Here is an 8,363-nt window from a genome sequence, read left to right on the forward strand (position 1 = left end):
GGCTTAACGCAGTGCTCAGTGCATAAAGGTGAGTTATCCCCAGCGTCCTGCCCACTGAATTCGGTGTCAATGGACGGATTGCAGGAGCAGTTGCTTAGGCCTGGAGATCCCTGAACCAATAAGACAGCCACTTCACAAGGTCCTGGGAGATCACGCCGCCACCAACCAGAGGCATTAGCATTCCGGCGTATGGTGGGTGGTGGGGGTGATGTAATTGAAAAGTGTGGTGCAGACTACAGATCTAGTCGTGCAAGAGTAACTGCTGCAAAGACACTTAGCAGAGTCATAGCTCCATGCAAATATGAACACACAATACACAGCTCGGTTCCAAAATACTAAGCTAGCCTAGCTACTTTCTAAATAGGCAGCTTTGTTATGTAACCTCATCAGTGACAGATTTAAAAGGCTTTACATTAGAGTATATAAGTCCTCGTAACACAAAATTGTGTCTATATGAAGAGTTTGGTTTCAAAACGTGATAAACGCCATTAAAAAAAAAAAAAAGAGTTACCACCTAATAAACGCAAGTCCTCCTTCTCTGCAGAATGGAATAAATCCGCTCAACAAATCAACAATGGTAAACAACAATGGTGCCGCTCACGGAATCCTAGTTTTCCTCATCTACTTTGTACTTCGTGATTAACAAACAATCAAAAACAAAATATTACTTTGATGGCAGTGCTAAGGTGGTTTTCTGTGACGGGAAAGAAATGTAAGCCATCAAAATCTAATAATTTATGCGAGAGGCACTCGGGTGATGGAAAAATGTTGGCTGTTGCTCCCGACAGCATCAAGCTTCTGTCATGCTAGCACAATGATTCCAGGGGATCTTATGAAAAACCTTCCATTAATTTACTTGAAGTCAACAAAATCGAGCAGGACCAAAACATTTTACTGCTGATCACTTTAAAAAAAGGTTCAGTAACGATGTCCCAAGGATGACAGCAGCATTGACAGTGTTCTTAATATGATAAAGTAAGTGTTTTGATAAATGCCATTAATGTTTATTTTTTAAATCAGTGTATACCACTAGTCAACCAAATAAATATAACATGGCAAAGATGAACGCACATTTATATATTGATTCAATACATTTATAGCATTTTCAAAAAATAATTAGTTTTTATAATAAATCTTTAAAAATCTAATTATTGATATGATTTTTTTATGTTTTTTTATAACCTAAAGATGCTACATTTAAAAAATGATTCATTGAATTTACTCAATTTTTTTTAAGGCAAGTGGTTGCAATCAATTTATTTAAGCTACATTTAAACAAAAGTTTTATATTTTATTTTCCTTTACTAATCTTTTTTGTACAGAACCCCTAAGGGGACATGGAGCAAAAATTAAATAAAGTTTAGTTTCATGTGCTCACGTGAAACTTTCATGTGCTCACACAAAACTTTCATGTGCTCACGCGAAACCTTCATGTGCAGAATTTTTTTTTTAAGTTTAGTTTTGTGTGCTCACGTGAAGCTATCGCACGAGCACGTGAAACTATCGCGTGCTCAACTGAAACTATCGCACGCGCATGAAAGCGAAAGTTTCACGCGAGCACACGAAACTACATAAAAAATAATAATTCTGCACATGAAGGTTTTGCGTAAGCACACGAAAGTTTCACGTGAGCACACGAAACTAAACTTTAGATTTTTTTTACTCCAATGTCACCTTAGGGGCTCGTTATTTTTGTTTTAAATGTATCTTAAATAAATTGATTGCAACCACTTTCCTTAAAAAAATGTAGTAAATTCAATGAATAATTTTTTTCACTGTATGTGAAAGTTTGTCATCTCGTCACTTTCTTGGTATAGAAACACGTTTTACTGAAATTAGTCAAAATGGATTTATTGCGTTTTGAAACCAAACTCTTCATATTCTTTATCCACAATTGATTTTAATAAGTTGTCTTTAAGCATGTTGCTAAGGTGGTGATTTTGAATGAATGCATACATTGTGAACCACACCAAAATGTATGATTATTAAGAATGAAGTCCCACCCCTATGTGCCAAAAGCAGATCATAATTAAATTACAAATTTACATAATTATGCAAATTAGCTGACTTGTAAAATAGTTACGAATGTCCCATGGGATTTTTTTGACAATGCTACCGAAGAATTTGGCTAGGGGACCTTATAAAGCATCAAGGTAAAATAAATTATTAGTGATCTTATGTTGTACAGTATTAAAAACTGTAAGTAGCTCAGCAGGTTTGAAACACAGCAGCTATTACAGACAAATAAAGACCATATATACAATATACACATACAGAGTGCCTGAAGGCTGTGTATTATTTTAAAGACTTCATTGTGTATTTGGGACTCCCCTGTTCTGTTGTCGGTGGGGGGGCATGATTGGATAGAGAGATCTCTGGTCAGCATGCCTGCAATCATAATATTGCCGCAGGCAGCACCATTCAGCTGACTACCATACAGCAAGAGCGAAACCCTTCCCAGTGCCACTTCTGGATCCCTGTGCTATTAATTATCCAGGGCTGATGACAGCGTGCCACCGGTCGGCTGACAGCACACTGGACAAATAAGATCGATATATTGGGACACAGTAAAAACACAGTTTACAGTAAAAATAAAAAGCTGTAAAGTGTGGGTTGGTTTACAGTAAAAGGTTGGAATAAACATATAAACAATAAACTTTAACATTAAATAAAATTCAAATCGGTGGTTAACTTATCCTGCAACATTTGAGCTATATTGTGGCTTGTACAGAAGAGGCAACAGTCTTCTCACAGATCGTGAAAAGTGGCAGCCAGGGATGCTGCCTGCCTAGCAACTACCTAGCAACGCCATCCCATCCATCCAAAACACTTTTGCAGGACCACACTCTTAACACAGGCAAGATCCATCTCCAATTTTTCTTAAATATAAAATCGAGTGTAAAATCTATCCATTTTGCAATACTTTAGAGAAACGATATCTCAGCTCACAGGTTTTGAGTATCTAGGGGTTTTATATCTCCACATCACTCGGTTTCATTTACGATGATAAAGGAATCCGCACTCACGCATAACAGCAGTAGCACATGGAGAGTAGGCCATTAAAACGCACAGGAATCAGGTTGGTCATTGACAAATAGCTTTCCGTGTGCCTATTCCTCCTTTGTGTTGGGCAGAGCAGCTGTACGCAGATCCATTACAAAGAGAGCTCAATATGCGTGCGTGAAGCCTTCATCTTTCTTTCATCATCGCGGGGTAAAAACCAAAGCTCTGATTCACACACAGAGACACTTTCAGATGTCTACTGGTCAACATCATCCTTAAGTAACAGTTAATGGCCATATACATTTTTTTTTAACCTTACTGTTCTTCATAAAGTCTGTGTGATTCAGATGAAATAAAATAAACTCATAGCCAGAGCAGAGCAATCAAACCGCATAAAGAAACAGCAGGCCAAAAAAAAAAAAAAACATAATTTTCAAGCACTTATGTGTACTTATGCTTAAATATGCTCAGACTCGAAAGGTCATCTGACGTTGGGCTGATATACGAGGAGGAAGAATTCCCAAGCTAAGTGGGCCATGTAATTACCATCATTTTCATAATATCACTTGTTTTTCTAAGTCGGCTCCATGAGGGTCTTCATGAAGCATCTCTGGAAGACTTTGACAGACGTACAGCATTCGCTCTAATCTTTTTTTACGCTGAAGGACGAATTGGCAGATAATCACTGATGGCTTTCTCTGGCCTCCTCTTTACTTGTCCAGATTGTTATGATTTTTACAAGAACTGTGATGTTCAAAAGAGGCAACTATGGATGAAGAGCGAGATCAGATGACAGAGGGAGCGGACGGTTTGATCGATAAACACCGGAGAAGGGTTTGCGCACAACAGTGTTTGCACAGAGACCAGATGGAGAGAGCTGTTGAAACCTCATACGGACTGAAATCATGTTCGGAGCCACCAGGGACACATCGTGTTTATCTGCGAGGGCGGGGAGCGGCAGGGGCTTCGGCTTTCCTGGCAATCCTTGCCCATTACTGACTCGCAGAGGAACCTGTCTGCCAAGACCTTAAATGCTCCAATACATCTCAGCGATACTGTGCTCGGCATTTAATTCGAGCGTTAATCAATTGCTTTTCACCGACAAACAAACGAGTCTGTCGATGTCACGAACACGCAACGGGGTAACAACAACTGTAATTTTGTTGAAATACCCCGTCGTGTTATTTATTATTTTGAGAGAACGCTTGACCAATTGCTGTGTTGTTTCATTTCTTCACGCTCTGTTAGAACTTCAATTGTTCTCTCTTTGTTGTGGCAAAAGCTGAAAATCCGCTTGATTTGGGTCAATGGGCGAAATAAAGTTTTACCTATAAGTCACCAACCGGGGTGATTCTCAACTAACAGTCAAAGAGAAAAAAAAGGCTTGCTGTGTTTGAAATGTTTTGTTATACTTTGTCTCAAATGTTTCTTGTCTTCAGATGTGACAGTAAGAGTACAGTAAGAGTGTGCATCTATAGCTAGTGAACCCTGTTAGCAATGCAAAAGGTCAAAGGTTCGATTCCAGGAAACACACATACTGTACAGTACTGATAAAAAATGTATACCTTGTAATGCACTGCAAGTCTTGGATATAGACATCTGCCAAATGCCTGAAAGGACAGTACGAACACAGGGCTGCTGCATGCATATCTCACAATATTCGTATTAAAATGTTTGACTTGGCAGACTTCAAGGTGTTGGCAAATCTCAGCACGGTTTGCGACATCTTCCGTTAAACAATAGCGAAACGTGAGGTTCTCGGGAGACGATTCAAAGCCAAACACTTCATCAACCGTCTCTAATTAATATCAGTGCCGTCTAGGAGAAAAACACGAGATATTTTAGAGATCCCTTTGTGATGCCGTGCACGCCGCAAGCGAGACGTCTGACACAACTACAACATTCCAGTCACAAACAACCAAGCTATATAAACCGCAAATCACTCTATCACGCTCTAGACTGGTTTGTTGACTATAACAGGAACGTTCGGGTTTTATTGTAATGCAGGCTCTTAGCGTAGATAGGGTGTTAGGAATGATTCACTGCGCCAGTGCCACAGCTTCCGCACAATCGGCTCTCAGGCTCTCCATCTTATTTATAAGAATGCTTCAAGTCTCCGAATATGCAGCAGTTCACACCTGGCATTACTCCGCCTAAATGTTACACCTGAGAACAAACTGCAAAAACTCTGTCATAGAGCCTTGGGCGCAGGCAGAGAGTAAAATCTAGAAGTGTAGAGTTTTTCTCTGGCTGATGCCTGATGCTAATTTACATTTTTCATCTCATAAAATCTAACAGTTAAGGAATAAAAAGTGATACATAAAATGGCTTAAATTTAACATTTATTAAACACAAGCCTCTCCAATCAGTGCACTCGTAATGTATAATTTAAATAAAGCATACTGAAGCATAAAGCAATCAGCATACCGATTAATAATGATAAATAAGAAAATGTCTATGTATGATTGGTTAGATATACATGATGTAGCACAATTTATATGCAATGGTAATTAAAAGTGCTTTATGCAGAGAAGAGCTCATGAATGTTTAAGTGTTGATCCAAACCCATTTGCCTTTTTTTTGTGGAACATAAAGTAAATAAAGATTTCAAGTTAAATGTTACGGACTGGCAGTATCAGTCACCATACTATCAGTGTATAGGGAAAAGCATTTCTATTTTCACTTGACTTACTGAGGGTGAGCAACCGATGACAGAATTTTCATTTCTGGTCCGCCGTCCGTTTAATTTACAGCTCTGAAAACAAACAGCGAGAAGACGTATATCTGCTAACCGTGTGAGACAGGAGAGCTCAGCTGTGCTTAGTTAATCACAGTTAGAGACGGCTCTCAGGAGAGGACATACATCTACATCCTGGTTGGTTGGAGTCTTACATTCTCGAGACAATAAAGGCAACATCTGAAGATCAAACGTCTTGAAACTGATTAAAGCGAAATGTTGGCGCAGAACAGAGCTCTTTCTCCAATGTCTCAAGACTCACAACACATTATAACACACATACTTTACAATGTAAGTGGAGACTAATTAGTGCTTTTTCGCTGTTAGTTTTCTATTTTTATATTGGCTTATACATTAGAGAAAATTATTACCCTTGCAAAAAAACAAATCCTAAAATTGTGCATGTCAAAATATGAAAATTTATAGCAAAGTTTGCCAGGCATACAAAACAAAAAGGGAACAGGGTGCACCATCTCTGATACTTGGTTTAGGCTTTGACTTAATACTGTTTTGAGTCTGTTTACATGATGAAAGTGTAGTTTATCTCAAGCTCTTAAACTTTAATATTGCATTGTGGTTTGGAGTTAGGAGTGGATAATATTTCTGTAAGATCAAACAGTCCTGAAATTGCACTACCGACAGATTCGAATTCGAAAGTATTTGGCAAAAAGAGGCGATTCGAAGTGATTTCACATGTGGACGTAATACTTCAAACTTCTTAAGAAGATGCTGCCTGAGCAATACAAGTGTTGTTGTCAAAAGACAGACAAGAAGCATGAATAATATTTTATCAATCTTTTCTCAAAAGTAGGGCAGGTAAGCAAAAGTGAGTCATAAAAGTTCAAAGACCTATTTCAACAACCGGCTCGAGAGACAAAAATACGTATCACAACAACAGCCCACATAATACCTGCTGATCCCTTAAGATTTTAACAGGATCTCAGAGGGCAAAGACGCACCGCTCACCTTTAATTTTTCCATAACGGCGTCATGAAAAACTAATTGCCTCCTAAATTTATTCAGCGTTAATGTTCCGTGCATAGAGAGCAACGTCTAATGACAACCTCGGCAGACGCTGAAAAATAACCCTGGACATCCACCTTCCCACATTGTGGTTGGCTTCACACATAATGGAATTGATCAGTCTAAGCACACATCCCATAATTTCGCCCCTGAACAAAAGGAATTAGTGCTGGAAATCTGGATTGAGGCAAAACCACCGGGTGCTCAAAGCAAGAAAAGATAAAACACACTGAATGCAGTGAAAGCCGGATCTATCGGACCCCTTGCGAGCATGAATCCCATAACTGTCTCTTTAACTTCAGGTAACGTTTGAAGAGGTTCGCAGTGTTTAAATATGGAGGGCGATGACCTGCCTGTTGACAAGACCACCTGACCTCCCATACTCAGATCTGTTTCTCCCTGAGACCACCCTAAGTGACTGCATTAATTTAAAGCCTTTCTTTATTTATAATTCATGTGCTCAGGAACAACAGATCTCTTTCGCCTTGGCACCTTACCTCTCCTATCAAAGTTTCTATAATAGCAGCTCTTAAGTCTCCATCAGGCACGCTTCTTACGCAAGAACCCCCTCGGTTTATCCGGCTGTATCACAGTCAGAAAAACTCTAGTGTTTTTACTATCTATGCACATGATCTCACAACATCACTTGGAAACCAACAAATAGGCAAATCTAGCGGCACTTTAATCATTCATGCATCTAATCTACAGTCAACGATAAAACATGCGAGTCTTACCTATGCTGATGCTTCCCGTTGACAGCCAGCGAAAGCGAGAGGGAGCGCGAGAACGTGCGGGCTTGAGAGAGAGAGAGAGAGAGAGAGAGAGAGAGAGAGAGAGAGAGAGAGAGAGAGGCGAGTGAAGCCGACACGGAGGAGAGGGAGAAGATAGCGACTGCCGATGTGACAGCGCGCAGCTCATTGCTCTCTCTTCACCCGGAGTGCTTGAGCTTGAGGAGGTGGTCCTTTTCACTCCCGTGACATCTGCTTCTCGCTTTAAACTCATTGGCTAAGAGGGATGATTCCTATTTAGCCAGCCCTGCTCCTTTCAAGTAACCCCCTCCCTATTCAAACAATCGCTTCTATCGTTCTTTTTCTCTGTGTCTCTCTCTCTCTTTGTGTTCTTCATGTTTATTTCATCTTAATCTCAGTTGCTTACCATAGCTGTGGCACACACATGATGCTCACTAAAACCCCATTGTTTTAATCTGTAGGTTTGTCTTTATTGTCCACAATGCCTTAAGAGATATTCAGCACTGATGTCTGAACAGAGATCATAAAGGAATCATCAAAAAAGTACAAATGAGTTTTTACAATATGGTTTTATAGTGATGTGAAACATTCTCCATTTCTCAGTTTTTATGCCGCAAAAATCTTTTAAAAGTCTTTTTGAAGCTGTGCGCTTTGTGGCTTTCAAAATTATGCATTATTACATGAATTAAGAATCACTTACAGGAATATCTATAAAGCGCCAGATGCACGAGGGGTGACATTAACATGTGAGCTGTACTGAAGTATAGGGGAACTAACAGTGCAATATCTTTGGTGAGCAGTACTCCTGCATTCAGGGCCGGTTCTTGCTGGAAAAAGAAGGGTGGGCTGGC

At 39.6% G+C, this 8,363-nt stretch overlaps 1 protein-coding gene across 2 annotated transcripts in view; it reads right to left on the bottom strand.

Annotated features, from left to right (window-relative positions):
- thsd7ba (thrombospondin, type I, domain containing 7Ba) overlaps window positions 1–7,578 on the bottom strand; it is a 259,565-nt gene extending 251,987 nt beyond the window's left edge. For both annotated transcript variants that reach the window (XR_012335112.1, XM_065292788.2), the window contains exon 1: window positions 7,498–7,578. The gene's annotated coding sequence lies outside the window, so the exon portion shown is untranslated. The remainder of the gene's footprint in view (window positions 1–7,497) is intronic.
- Window positions 7,579–8,363: the final 785 nt, after the last annotated feature.

The sequence above is a fragment of the Paramisgurnus dabryanus genome, chromosome 15 (genome assembly GCF_030506205.2).
Source record: "Paramisgurnus dabryanus chromosome 15, PD_genome_1.1, whole genome shotgun sequence".
NCBI lineage: Eukaryota > Metazoa > Chordata > Actinopteri > Cypriniformes > Cobitidae > Paramisgurnus > Paramisgurnus dabryanus.